This window comes from Petaurus breviceps, unplaced genomic scaffold (genome assembly GCF_028583685.1).
Source record: "Petaurus breviceps papuanus isolate PSGF00001 unplaced genomic scaffold, PetGlider_PUasm1.0 490, whole genome shotgun sequence".
In the NCBI taxonomy this organism is placed as follows: Eukaryota; Metazoa; Chordata; class Mammalia; order Diprotodontia; family Petauridae; genus Petaurus; species Petaurus breviceps.
The window spans coordinates 6,957,013-6,972,107 of NW_027186352.1; the positions used below are offsets into that span (position 1 = coordinate 6,957,013).

The following is a 15,095-nucleotide window of genomic DNA, read 5'->3' on the forward strand; positions in this document are numbered from 1 at the left end:
ATGGAGAAGATGTTGGAAAATTGGAACACTATTGGATTGTTGATGGAGTGGTGAACTGATCCAACCATTCTGGAGAGCAATCTGGAACCATGCCCAAAGGGCTATAAAACTGTGTTTACTCTTTTATCCAGCAATACCATTGTTCTATATTCTAAAAGAAGATCATAAAAAAGGAAAAGGACCCAGATGTACAAAAATATTTAAAGTAGCTCTTCTTGTGGTGGTAAAGAATTGGAAATTGAGGGGATTCCCTTCAACTGGGGAATGACAACAAGTTGTGGTATATGAATGTATATATAGAATACTATTGTGCTGTAAGAAATGATGAGCAGGTGGATTACAGTAAAACCTGGAAAGATTTGTATGAACTGCTGCTCAGTAAAGTGAGCAGAATCAGAACACTGTACACAGAATAGCAACAGTGTGTAATGATTCACGATGAGACTTAATTCTTCTCAGCAACATAATGATCCAAGACAATTCTAAAAGACTCATGATGGAAAATACTATCCCTCTCTAGAGAAAGAACTACAGAGTCTGAATAAAGATTGAAGCATAATATTTTAACTTTTTTGTTTCTTTTTCTTTTTTTGGTGGTTTTCCCCTTTTTTCTGATTCTTCTTTCACAGTATGGCTAATGTGGAAATATGTTTTACCATGATTGCACATGTATATCCTATTGCTGCTGTCTTGGGGATGGGAGAGAGAAGGGAAGAAGGGAGAAAAATTTGGAACTAAAATTTTTTTTAAATGAATGTTGAAAGCTATCTTTACATGTGCTTGAGAAAAGAAAATGAAAATACTAATAAGGAAAAAAGAAACAGTGGCAGTAGTAGTAATAGAAGTAGTAGTACTAGTACTAGTAGCAGCAGTGATGGTGTTAGTGATAGTAGTAGCAAATAGTAGTAATAGACTAGTGACAATGGTGTAGTAGTAGTGGTGGTAATAGAAGTGGTAAAGACTAAGGACACTGGACAAAATTTCTTTAAAAAAAGAAAACTTGAACCCCTCAACTGACCAATTTTGATGAATGCTTTGCTCCATCACCTGACACTATGTGAACCCAGACAATACACTCTACTCAGTGTCATTCTTCTCTTCACAGATGAGCCCACGATCTCCTGAGTGTGAGTTCACCCTCACAGTCCAAACAACCTTCTCATGTTTTGCAAGTGTTGCTCATGTCCATGAGTTGTCCACAGACAGCTGGTGGAGTGTCAGGCCAAGAGTCAGAAAGCCCCGAGTTCAAACCCTGCCTCAGACACACACTATCTGTGTTACCCTGGGGAAGTCCCTTCACCTTGGTTGGACTCAGCATCTTGGGCTATAAAAAGGGGACAGCAGTACCACCTATCCCGTGGCATTGTTGTGAGCACCAATCAAGATAAACATGTATAGCATTAACGCAGTATCTGGCCTGCACCTGGCACTCTTTTATATTGGCTGCCATTATTATTGTTAGAGGAGGAACCGAATAGGCCCAATTCCATCGCCAAGGCCTTGTGCCATTACCACGTGGGTGACTCTGATGATGTCGCTTAACCTCTGTCTGCCTTGATTTCCTCAGTGATAGAGTGGGGGTAACACTGTTGCCTATTCCCAGAGGTGTGTGGAAGATGAGACCATATTGGCCAAGTGCTGTGCCTGGCTTGCTGTACACACTTGATAAATGCCTGCTTCCTTCCCCTTCCAAGCTTTTTGAATCCTCGAGAGATATGACTGCAACCCTCTGCTTTCCCCCTTCTTCCTCCCTCCACATTCTTCCTGATGTGGGCGTGCAGATCTTTAATGTTTTCAGGCCACCCCCTGTGGCCGACAAGCTATGGCTGGGGATGGGTCTCAGCTTGCTTGTGTCCACTCCTGTCTCTCCAGTTCCTTTGCTGCAGACTGGAAGTCCATGATTTGGGCTTTCAGATATGATGGTGTGTGACTTGCAGAAACACAACATCCCCGGAGGTGTGCACAGACTCTCTGTCTTGGATCCCTGTGCCTCACATACCTCTGTGACTACAGTTATTTTCTGACAAAAGTTCTAAGTCGTGTAGCCAGATGCAGCCCAACAAGTCTTCCCTGTCCTTTCAGATGTCTCCGGGGACGGCATCATGATGGCGCTGTCAGAAAACCAGGGGTGTGGAGCTAAACGGAATCTCTGAGGTCAGACTGCCCAACCCTTTACTGTACAGATGAGGAAACTGAGTCCCAAGCAGTCAGATGGTTCCCAGGCCTATGTAGGCGGTTAGCAGGAGGGAGAGCTGAGGAGTGAATCTGAGCGATCTGGCCCCCAGTTCTGCGTCTTTTCCCAGGGCATAATGCCTCCTCCTAATATTCTTCACTGAGGCTGCCCTAGAGGTACCTTTGTTTACCAATGCTCTGATTCTCCATATCTAGTGAGGCATAAAACAAGGAGACATATGCTTGCCAAATGTGCTCACTGCTGTCATGGAGGACAGCCAACGGAGAGTCCAAGTGGAAGCAGATTCCCCAGAGAGGAAGGGCTCCTCCAGATGCTCCTGTCTGCCTGTGACATTGTACTCACTGCATCAAACCCCAGAATGCCCCAAGCCCCTCTTGCTGAGTATGTTGGGAAGGCTTGAGGGATGCAGGGGGGAGTTTGGAGTTTTGTTCAGGTAGGGTCTGGATGGCTTCCAAAGCCCCTTCCAGTTCCTATACAATAAATATCTGTTGAATGAATAAATGGGTGAAAAATTAAAAACCACTTAACAATGTGCCAATCACTGCACTAAGCACTGGGATACAAATACAGAAGTCACTCTTTACCCTCAAGGAGTTTATATTCTAATGGGAGAGACGAAAACACCTACAGGGGAGTGGTGACCAAGGACATGAGCTTCGTGTGGGAAGTCCCAAATAGCCAGAGTTAAGGCACTTCCTTAATTAAAGTGCTTTCTAAACATTGTCCTCGTGGTAATTTGATTCTGGTTCTGAAAGCAAGTTGGAAGGGGGTTTGATTTTATGATTGAGGGGATTCCTTTTGCAGATGCTTTTAAAAAGCAAATATTTTTTTAATTGAGAAATGTTTTAACCTCTAGGAATAGTTGGACTGGATGAGTTATGAATTTCACAATTTTTAATCTCTTTAAAGTAAATCAGTTTAAAAAATGGAAAATTCAAAAAGGAGAATATTTTATGGCTCAGCTGATCTTTACCTTTGACTTAAATGATTTTATAATTTTGAAAGCTTCCTAGTGTCTCTGTAAGACCCCCAGAAAACTTCCTAGAAATGATTAAAGCTGTGACACCGAGTTACCTGGGAGATTACATTGAGATATTTGACCAGTTTGCTTGTCAACCTGTAGGCAGCTCCTCCTATGGTTATTAACCATTCTTGATTGGCCAAGACAGGTCTCAATCCCAAGGGGAAACTTTTAGGAAGAAAATATATAATCAGAAGGGACCCTTCCAGAACACAGAAGCCAAAAGCATTCCAAGATGGACTTGTCTGGGTTGTATTGTTTTGGAAGCTTGTACAGAATCTGTCAAATGATCTGTCTGTAGCAATTATTTTGATAAATTTGTCACACCATCGCATCTCATCATTTACATTAATTCATGAGGACTTGCCAGGGAGCTACAGACTTGGGTCTGTCTTTTCCTAGGTGCAATGAGGATGTGGGAGGAATCCAGGAATTTTGGGCTCTGTACCCACTGGAAGTGCCCCTTGAAATGCCAGGAATCCTTCTGAGGCAACAGCCATGGGCTTTAATTTTTTGTTCTCCAGTCTCATGTTTAGGGGGAGCCATGAAGAAGCAAGGACAGTGCATGCCAAGCACCATCTTTCATGGGTTCAAGACCATATCTTTGCTGAAAATGGGAGGCTTTTTCAGAGGGCATGCCAATACTGCTCTGCCAAATGGAAGAAAAAACTTATATTCCTTTGGTAAGATGCTACAGAAACTCTACACCAGCAATGGGTTAGTCTGGAATAAGTCAGGAAGCTAAAGATAGATTGAATCTTTTTCTTTTGAATCCTGAAATCTCTACTCTGATGCCACCTTGTGGTGTGGAGGTGACCTTGGGTAGCTCTTCTAGCTGAGTTTTAGTACAGGTATGCTCTACCCCATTGTGAAGGCTTCCATTGCTGACCTGGTGAACCAGTTAAGCTGGGTCATCAAGGCTCATCACAGGGGAATTTTTTTTTCTTTTTTTCTTCTAACATTAACAATCAAAGGCTCTTTACTAAGTCACAAGGGAAATGGGATCAGAGATGGTGGGTAGGGTACCGTGCCAATGAAAGCACAGATTGCTGAGATGTTGACATGATATAAAAACCTCAGTGATATAAAGTGGCCCCTTCATTGACTGGGCTGATAGGTACCAACATCTTCTAGAGGCCAGTCTCTACTGGAACATCAAGTTAATGACAAAGGGAGTCAGGATGCTTTTAGGGGTCTGGGATAACTCATGCTTGAAAAATCCTTTCCTCCAATGCCAAGCCATCATTGAGCACTTCCCTGGATGGTCTTGGCTTAAGCAAAGGCTTGTTTGCCTTGGTTTGGTATAACCGAGAGGTTTAAAATCAGGAAAAAACAGGGAGAATGGGCCAAGTGAGGGGCACTCAGAATCAGACCCACTGGGGAGTCAAATTGCAGAAAAATCCAACAGAGATTTTGCGTGCTCTGCTTTGTGTCTGGATGATTCCACCACACCACACCACCCCTTAGCACAAGTCTGACGCCTCCTGGTAAACCTTTAGAGGCTGTGATATGGGAGATACTCTGGCCTGGTCCACCTTGGAAAGAAGGGAGCATGGTAAAACAGGGCACACACTACGTGATGAGCCCATAGTCATAAAGGAGTCAGCGTGGGAGATGGGTGGGGGACAAATCCAGATGTTGCCTTTTGCAACTCCACATCCGGGAGAATTTCACACAACTACGTTGCTTCTGAGCACATTCTTCATAAACTATTAAAGTATCTCAAAGAGAAGTAGGCAGGAAATATCAGATTAACATTTATGGAAAAAGTCTGGCTAGTCTCCTTCACATTTGCATAAAATATGTGAAATCACTAGCCCGTGGTCGAAATTGTGTGTGTTCTTTTGTTTTCATTTTAGGGTTATGAAAATTCTAAATTGGGAAGGAGTTCAGAGGTGGAATCTATAAGAGAAACCCTTCTGACAGAAGCAAAAGGGTGAGAGTCTGCATTTCTCCAGGTCTAGGGAGAAGAGGACTGTCCCTACAACCTCTCACCTGATCCCCACCCCAAGCTGGTGTAAACTAATCGTTAATAATAATAGTAATAATAAAAATAATAATAGCAACAATAATGATGATGATTATAATAATGATAATAATACTACTTAGCATTTATAGTGCCTAGTTTGTGCTAGGCACTGCATCAAGTACTTTACAAATATTAGCTCATTTGATCCTCACAGCTGTGAAAGCCAGGTGCTTTTAGTCCCATTTTACAGATGGAAACTGAAGCAAACAATGGTGAAGTGGCTTGGTTATGGTCACAAAGCTAGTAAGTGTCTGAGGCAGCATTTGAACTCAGGTCTTCCTGACTCTAGGACAGGTGCATTATCCATTTCGCCACCTCGTTGTTATCATATCAATCTCACAGATGAGAAAACTGAGACTGAGAGAGATAAAGGGAGAGATTAGACCCTGAGTGACTCCCCTAGTAAGTATCTAAGGTAAGGGATGCTAGCTGTCTTCAAGTCCTTGAAGGGCTGGGAGTATAGCAGACTTGACCATGGGCACTAACTCTGTTTAGCCCCAGAGATAAGAACTGGAAGTGATGGGAAGAAGTTGCCAAGAAGCGAATGGAATCTCGTTGGAAACACTTCCAACAAACTCTCAAGGATTGTCATTACCATGTGTTCTCCCAGGAAGTGCCACCATGAGCCCCATCAGCTCTAACCGTATGGGCTGCTCCTTTTGGAGCTCACAAACATCGCCCACGTCAGTATTCCCATGGTTATGCAGTCAGCAGCCCCTTAACTTGGGTCCTAGATGCTCTCTCTGGATGCATTGAGGCAATGAAATAGCCCCATTGGCAAGGCATTGGATTTATCACTTTTCTATCTCCTTTCCTGTTACAAGGAAACTTAAGATGAACCAGAAATACCTTAATCAACATTCTCCCCAAGATGTTACATTGGGTATAAAAGTGAATTGAATCATGTTAGCATGAGCTGTTTTCCCTTATACTTTATCTCAAGATCCAGTGGAATAATTCAGATCACAACAGCACAAGACTTAAATGTCCCCTGTAGACTAAGGACAGTCATCTCTCCTTTAGGAATATCATAAGACAACAGGATGCATAAAATTAGGAAGCCAAATTACAAATGTCACAAGCATGCATTTAGGAAGAGGGTTAAGATAGTCATGTAAAACTCTTCCAGAGCCTTCTAGAGAAGCAGGTATAAGATGACACCTCTCTTCCCATGGTGGGGAGAGGAGGGAGATAAGGGCAGTCAGTAAGAGAGATATAAATCTCCTCTAGCAACCCTCTCTGCCTTTGCCTGTATCTCCTTACCCCTGTTTTGGTGGAAACAGTAGAGATCTACTCTCAAACTTTCCCTCTCTCTCTTTCTTCATCCCTCTTCCCCAGACCCATCCACTCCCCTTACCTGGGGTGTATGTCCATGGGCAATACCAGGGTCTGCATGGCGATCACATCAATGCACGTACAGTGAAATCAGGCCACCTTGAGTACCTTGTGGTACGTGAAACACAGCACAACAAAAGAGAGCAGGAAACTGGGGGCATGGAAAACCACATTGAAAACACTAAAAGGGACCTGTCTTCTCATGTATCTTACTGTGTGGGGTGCAAGAGGCATAGAAGTAATGAAAGCGAAGCCAGGACAGGGAGAGAGCAGCAAAGGGAAAGGAGATAGAGGAGTGTAGCCCACTCTGAGGGCAGCATCCTTGGAGCACATCTTGGAGTGGTAGCTCAGAGGGAAGACCACAGAGCGGTCTATGCCGTGGGTCACCAGGCTCAGCCTGGAGTTAATGGTCAGAAAGGTTTCTAGGAAGCCCACAATGTGACAGTCTGTCTCCTCCTAGCGGCTATTTATTAAGCATCCCAGTCACGGTCAAGGGCATATTGACCAGGGTCATCAACAAGTTGCAGCAAGTCAAGTTAAGGATGAAGAGCCCCAGCACTTGTTTGTGGATATCCGGGCTGTAGAGGAAGCATTTGTCTGTTTATACTGTCAACACATTCTGCTAGGTCCTGTGAGAAATCCAACAGAGGAGTGGCCCATTTTCTTTTTCTATTCCTCTATTCCTCCATTCCTTCCTTCCTTTTCTCCTTCTTTCCTCTTTTCCTCCCTTCTCCCTCCCTCCCTCCCTCTTTCTCTTCCTTCCCCCCTTCCTTCCTCCCCTCTTCCTTCCTTCCTTGCCTCCTTTTTTCCTCCTTCTTTCCTTCCTTCCTCCCTCATTACTTTCTTCTTTCCTTCCTTTTCTTCTTTCTTTCTTTCCTTCCTGCCTGCCTTCCTCCCTCCATCTCTCCTTCCCTCTCTTCATTTTTCCTTCCTTTATAATTTCCTTCTTTATTCATGAAAGATTTGATTAAAATGTACTGTGTAAACAACTCTGCTTTTTCTATTTGTATATTTATATTTGTATGGGAGAAGAAGGGATTCAACTGAGAAACTCTAAAGCATTATTCTCCAATGCTGGAAATCCCAGCTCCTTCTGACAAGGACTATTGCAGACACATTTGTGGCACAATTGGAGGATGATTAAAAGGTGATAGAGAAGCAGCTATATGATTGTGCAGCACATATGAACACATACATGTAGTTATTAGAAATAAGACAGAGTCCATCTGGGGTTGGGTCAGTCTGAGAAAACCTAAGGAAACAAGGGAGGCAGTGTGACATCACGGCTCTGCCATTTACCATCCGTGTGACCTTGAGCATGTCATGTCACTTGGCCTCAGTTTCCTCATCTGTAAGATGAAGCTGTTGGATGAGGTGATCTCCAATGTCCCTTCTGTCTAAATCTACGAGCCTATGATCATGGCTCAGAGTGGGGAGAAACCCAGAGAGGGATGCTACATGAGTGTATAACTTCAACCAAAATGCATTAAGCACCTACTATGTGCCAAGCTCAGTGCCGAACATTAGGGATACAAAGCCAATGAAAAGATAGTCTTTGCCCTCCAGGAGCATGCATTCTGATGTGAGAGATAACAACAATAGTAGCAGTAGTGGTGGTATAACGGCAGCAGCCACGGTAAGAACCACCATTTTTATAAGCCCAAGCATTTTACAAGTATTGTATTTGCTTCTCACAACTACCCTGGGGAAAATAAGCTGTCACTACTCCTATTTTACAGCTGAGGAAACTAAGGCAGGTAGCAGTTAGACATGCCGAGGAACACATTTAAGTGTCTGAAGCTGGATTTGAGCTCATCTTTATGACTCCAGGCTCAGCACTCCCTACCCACTGTGCCACCCATCTGTCTCATTCACCAACATTCAAAGAGTTATTTGCAAGCAACATAAGTACGGAATACCCTGGAGATGAACAAGAGAGGGAAGGCACCACGTCAAAGAGCATGAGGAAGAGCTTCTTGGAGAAAATGGGACATTAGCTGGTACTTAAAGGATGCCCAGGGAATCCAGGAGGTGATGAGGGAAGAGAGTTCCTAGCAATGGGGGATGGGCAGTGAAAGTACAGAGTGTGGGTATAGATTATCCTGAAGAAGCTGAGCGGCATGATGGATGGAGAGCACTGGGCCTGGAGTCCAGAAGACTCGAGCTGTGTGACCCTAGCCAAGTCACTATAGCCTCCGTTTGACTTAGTTTTCTCATGTGTAAAATGAGGATAATACTAGCACCTACCTTATAGGATTGATGTGAGGATAAAATGAGACATTTTTCAAGTTCTTAGCACAGTGAGCGGTGCCTAGTCAGCACTTAATAAATGTTCAATCCTCTCCTGTCTCCCCTTGTCCCTCAGGAACAATGAGGAAGTCATTGAGTTGGAAGAATAGGAATTTGGGGAGGGGACTGTTGTGGGAATGGGAATCTAAGATCTTCCCTGTCCCTAGGCCCTTAGGATCTAAGATCTTCCCTATGTCCCTAGGATATAGGCTTAAGTGACTCTGAGAACCTTCCTTGATTTGAAAATATACTCTGTCCTCTAATAGGCTGAATGTGGTCACATAGAGTCTGTGGCAGGAGGTTTGATTTTCAGGAATGCCCACACCTTGTTACCTTGTGATTGGGCAGTGGGTCAAGAGAGTTGTGACATTCTCTGAGCCAGGAGAAGGCTATATTTACCCTGATGTGAGGTTTAGCATTGGGGCTCACGTTGAAAAGAGTTATGTGATTTGACCAGATGAGACTCTGGGCAGCCATTGAGCCCCCTGGCTTTGAAAACCCAGATGATGGTGCTTCCCTCTGTGGTAACTGACTAGGTATGGATATAATGGTCAGACAATTGGAAGCCTGTCTGCTGATATGTTTCTCTGTCTGTATTTTTTGTCTGCTTGTAACCTCTGTATTCTCCAAAGTTCAGGGTGATGACCTTTTTCCCCTGAACTAGGTAAATGACATATGTTTCATTAAAACAAGATTGTTAACCCATTTTGAGTTGCTTTCCTTTAGAAAAGCAGATCTAAGAACCTGTGTTGGCATCTACCCTGGGTATGCTGAAGTGCTTGCTGCTACAGGGCAAGATCATGAAGAGTTCTGAATGTCAAACCAAGGTTTTGTTATTGACTCTGGAGATGAGAGGGAGCCATTGAAATTTCTTGAATGGCATAGAGGACATGCTGAGACCCATATTTTAGGAAACTCACTTTGGTAGGTGAGAAGAGGATGGACTGGAGTGAGAGGAGATGGTAGACAAGGATGCCAGCTGGGGGTTGCCACTGCGATAGTCCAGGGAGGAGTTCATGCAGGTCTAGGTCTGTCCCAGGGTGGTGACAGTATCAGCAGAGAGAAGGGGGCATGGATGAGAGATACTATGAAGTTAAAAAGCATGGGACTGAACTATAGAAGCACCATATGCCAGTCAAGAGAATGAGAGTCAAGGGGACATCTGGGTTGTGTTTGGGTGATTGGCATGATATTGTGTCCTCGACATTAATAGGCAAACCCTGAAGAGGTAAGGATTTGGGGAAAAAAAGATAATGAGTTCAGTTTGGACATGTCAAGTTTGACTGTGTGACATCGAGTTTAGGAGGGCCATTGGAGACATGAAACTGGAGGGTCAACAGGGAGTTAAGACTGGATATTACTTGGAAATCATAGGACCACAGATGGCATTGAATCCGTGGGAACTTATGGGGTCTCCAAGGGAAAAAATATGGAGCACACCCACAGCTATGAGGCATATCTACACCAAAAGAAGCTGTGGTCTCTTCCTGTATTGGGCTTGTTAGCATCTTCTTCAGGGACTCTGATCATCACTTGGGGCCTGACTGTGCCACTTCACCATTTCCCATAGTGCTTTGACTCCTTACTGATCCTACTTACCAAGGAGAATGCTTACATGGGTAGGTCAGCTTTGTTCTTTCCAAACTCGTGCCTTAAACCGTGTTGTGTGTATTGAGTGGGAAACTGGGCCTCTCCAAACTGTCAAGGCCTTCCTAGAAGGACCATTGAAAGAGACTCTATGCACTTTATCTGTTGATATTTGGAGTTAGAAGGCAGCCAGGTGGATTAATGGACTGGGCATGGTGGTTAGTATTTTTTGGCTTCAGTTTTCTCACCTATAAGATAGATAGAATAACAGCACAGACCTGACAAGATCATTGTGAGGATAAAAGGAGGTACCACAAGGGAGACACTTTGCAAATGGGCCAGGGTTGGGTCTATGCATCAGGAGATGAGAGGAAGTTTGCATATTGCCCATATTTAATAATACAAACTAATATTAAAGTAAAGAGCTAAAATGTATCCGGTGCTTACCATGAGTTACAGATGGTATCTGATTTGGTCACACTTGGATTTGATTTGATTTTCTTACACATCCAAGCTATCTGATGGGACTTAGATCCTTGATCAGATGAACCACCCGGGTTAGTCCTCCTTCAATCACAGACTCTTGGAAAACTATGGCATGTGTAAGGCATGGCTAAGTATCTGCTCAAGATCGTGGTGTTTGAATCACACCAATCAGAAAGCATGATTGGGCAAGGCCAAAAGCACTTATTAATGAAAAGCAATGAGGGGAAATGGCAAAATCAAGCAGGGGTGTCCCCAGCTCATATTTCCAAAATGGCAGCTGACTCCATATCACAAAGAACAATATGCAACAAGTTACTGTATCAGTGAGAAAATCACTAGATTAGCATCTCCAAGAACAGCATGGGCTACATTGGCCTTCAGTTATGCACTAGCAGCTTTGGGGTTTTCTACCCCCCTCCCATTTGCAAACAATAGAGAAGTACCCAGAATTACCCAGTTAACTCATGAGAAGCCGCTACATTCTGGAGTGTACTCCCTCTAACCTAACCATCCTTTGATTTTGACTCAATAGCATAAAGAACACCAGTTACCACAGGCTGAATATCCCAAGGTATTATGTTCTCCAGAATCTCCACAGCCCTACCACTTATGTCAGGATCCGGCTAGAACCCATCTCAGAGAATGATAGAGGCTAATTGTGTGTGTGTGTGTGTGTGTGTGTGTGTGTTTCACCTACCAAAGCATAACAGTTTAGGGAAAAAAATGGTATCTTCACCCACACAATGGCTCCTATGTCTCTGTCCCTTTCTCCCTCAAAGCAAAGGACCTTATTCTTCCACATTTTCATTTTATTCTCACTTGAATGGAGATTTTTGCCACAATCCCAAATCATCCCATAGGCTCATAAAGAATGTAGTTTCTCATCTATTGTCCTTACATGAATACTTGTCAAACATCTGGGTAGGACAATCATGAAAGCCAAACACCTTCCCATTTCCAAAACCAGCCCTTTCAAAAGAAAGGATGAGGCATGATGGTTAAAGGCACAAAGTTTGTGAAGTTCTTAGCCACAGACAAAGAGATTTCTTCTTCTTGGGCCGTCATTGCCTGCTTTTCTCCGGGAAAAAAAAATCACTTTTTAAAATGGAACTTGATTGTGTTGGGTTATATATGTTTATTCACTATTTTGCATATGTGGGGTGAGAGGAGAATTTTGCCCTTTATAAAGTTTTTAATATTCTATTGGAAAATGTAAAAAGATGTGAGGGAAAGATTTAAATAATGTATCCAAGAGAGCTGGGAGTGGGTGTCATCTGAAGGTGTTATGTCAGTCTGGATTTGGGGATGTTTGGAGAGGGATGCTGCCTCATGACAAGCAGAGATGAGAAAGGGAGAAACGATGAGCAGAGAGGAGAGAGCTTTTGGAATTCTCATCGCCACTTCTTATTCGCGGCTGATTGAGTTTCTCTGGTGGGCTTTGAAGGACAGAATATTGGACTGACTGAGAGTCAGGCTTTCCCTGTTGCCTCCAGAATTAAACAGACATCTTCTTTTGGAATTTTAAAGTCACAAACCTATCATCCCAGCCTCTTTGCACCTTCCTCCTCCAGCTAGATAGGTCAGAGGATAGAGCCCAGTCCTAGAGTCAGCAATACCTGTCAGCCTCAGGTACTTATCAGCTAGATGACCTGGGTAGGTCATCTCACCTTTGTCTGCCTCCATTTCCTTATAGGTGAAATGGGGGTAAGGATAGCATCTGCCTTCCAGTAGTATTATGAGGATCAAAGCATTTAGCACCGCACCTGGCACGTAGTCCAGGTAATGGCCCGTGTTCCCTTCCTCCTCTCTACACTCCATGATCCAGACAAATTGGCTCTTTTCCTCCCACGTCACTTCCTGGGCTGGCCCTTCTTCAGGCCTTGGATGTCCTCCTTCCTCCTCTCTACCTCTCAGAATCCCTCTACTTTCAAGCCACCATCCAAGTACCACACACACTATACCACGCTTTTCTTGAGGCTTTCCTCCTCCCCCTGTATTCATTTCATACATCATTATATGTGTCTGTGTGGTCTCTCCCAACATAACGTCAGCTCTTTGAAAACAGCAGCTTTTCCGTTCTTTCTTGTTGCATCCCCAGTGCCTAGAACAGTGCTTGGAATGTAGGAGCTTAATAGATTCTGGATTCTTATTGATTGATCAATGGGGTTTAAAATCTTGGATTTGTGACTAACTGGTTCTATGTATTTGAGCAGATGAACAACTCTGAGCCTCAGTTTCCCCATCTGCAAGATGTGGGAATTACAGACTATCTCTAAACTTTCTTCCAGCTGTACAATACATGCATTTTCAGGGTTAGTGCTGAGATTTAGACCCAACCCAGCTCGCACAAGGGTACAGCCCACGGCCTTGTCACCAAGGAACAATCCAGATCTCTGCCTTCAACAGCCATGTTGTCTCCATACTGATATTCTCCACAATTAAAGCAATAAATTTGAGTAGGGAATTTTAATTGAAGAAATATAAAATGTTCATTGGGATAATGTGTATATTAATTTAATCTAATGTGAATAAGAAGTCACTTGAGATGGAAATGGGAAACAGCCCCTCTAGGGCTAGTACAGTGGCAGAAAACAAAGGCAAACCTTGTTAATCCATTGGAAATATCCTGTTACTAATAGCAAATGAGACAATGCCTGCTTTGGCTCCTTGAGACATATGGAAGGAGGCTGAATGGGGGCTTCTACCCCATCACTGAGGGGGTGTCCAACAGCAAGATCTGAGAAGTATGCATGACAAAGATGAAAAGGGGGGACCCAGCTTGGCCTTGTGAACTTACTCCACTGGGCAGGGGTAAGCAATGGGCTTGGCTGATGGTGAATATGTTATGATTTATGAAAACTATTCCATTGGCAAATGGTAAATTTTTAGGCAATTAGTGTATAATGAATCATTACCTCAGAATTTTAAGAATGTGAAATTGTTTTGCTATGGATATGAAACTCCATCCTTTCAAAATCACCATGGACAAGAACTTTATCAAAAGAAGTTGCCCTGGGGAAGAGCATCTCTAAAGTTGGCCAGGGTCATCCTGGGACAGTGTGCGCATGTATGCACACACATAAAACATGGCTTCCTATTTTTTTCTAGAATAAAATGCAAATTCCTTACTCACCTACCTTTTCTGATTTATTGAATATTTGACCCTTTGCCATAATCTATATTTCACTCAAACATTATCAGCCGCCCTTTTATCTCATCTTATATTTTCTCACTTCCGTACATGTGTATGTCCATCTAACCCAGAAAAAGAGTTACCTGTCAATATTATAAAATCCTAATTTCCTACAAAGAATGGGTGGGACAGATTTCTGCTTCCTAGGCAGTGTGATCCAGAGAATTTTCTGGTCAACTCAAGTCTTAAGCATCGCCTTAAAGCTAATGTCAAGTTAAAGAGGTCAGAGGCCTCACCCTGGAGAAAAAGGGATTTATTAGAAAAAGGAAATGATTGTAGATAAGATGCTATCATCAGAGTGAAAAGGCAGAAGGATATCTCATGGGGGAAGGTGGAGAAGGGATGAGAGGTGTAGCTTAAAGCTAGGACATTTCTACCCTTTACTATTTCAGTAATCAATGGGACAGGGGAAACTCAGTGGAGGGAGGGCTATGCCGCCCCAGCCGCCCCAGAGTGTGTTTGTTTTTTGGATGAGGATGAACAACAGGAAACACGCTGGTTCTCCATAGGGGAATAGGGGGGCGTTCTAGGGAAATCTCTTTGGGAGATCTGTGGATTTGTCAGAATTTTCATGTGCAGTCTCAAAGGAATTTCTCAGCCATTATGAGTATTTGATGTGTTTTCTGTACATATTTCTGGGCTCCTATGAGTCCTTTGTATATGTTGTATTTTCTTTGAGCTGTAATAAAGGTTGTCCTCTACCCATATGTATCTGTTACTTTCAGTTCCTGTGTGGGAGCAGAAGCTTAGTAACAAATGGAGTGTTCCCCCAAATCTCAGTATGAACTTTTGTAATCTTAGTAAAACTTCTACTACAGCATGAATTTTGTGGCTCTCTGGATCAGGATACTTAACCATAGCAAATCCCTGCTGGGGTCCATGAGGCAAAGGTAATGTGAACCTTTGGGGCTTAGTCTCAAAAACAGACCTGCCCCACACGAACCCAGAGTCTTGCGATGTC

General features: G+C 43.3%; 1 long non-coding RNA gene and 1 pseudogene across 1 annotated transcript in view; one reads left to right on the top strand and one right to left on the bottom strand.

Moving 5' to 3' along the window:
• LOC138172006 (G-protein coupled receptor 26-like) overlaps positions 1–12,759 on the bottom strand; it is a 52,167-nt pseudogene extending 39,408 nt beyond the window's left edge.
• The window catches only part of LOC138172123 (uncharacterized), a 1,064,577-nt gene that overhangs the window by 115,993 nt on the left and 933,489 nt on the right, over positions 1–15,095 (top strand). The gene's annotated exons all lie outside the window — the stretch shown is intronic.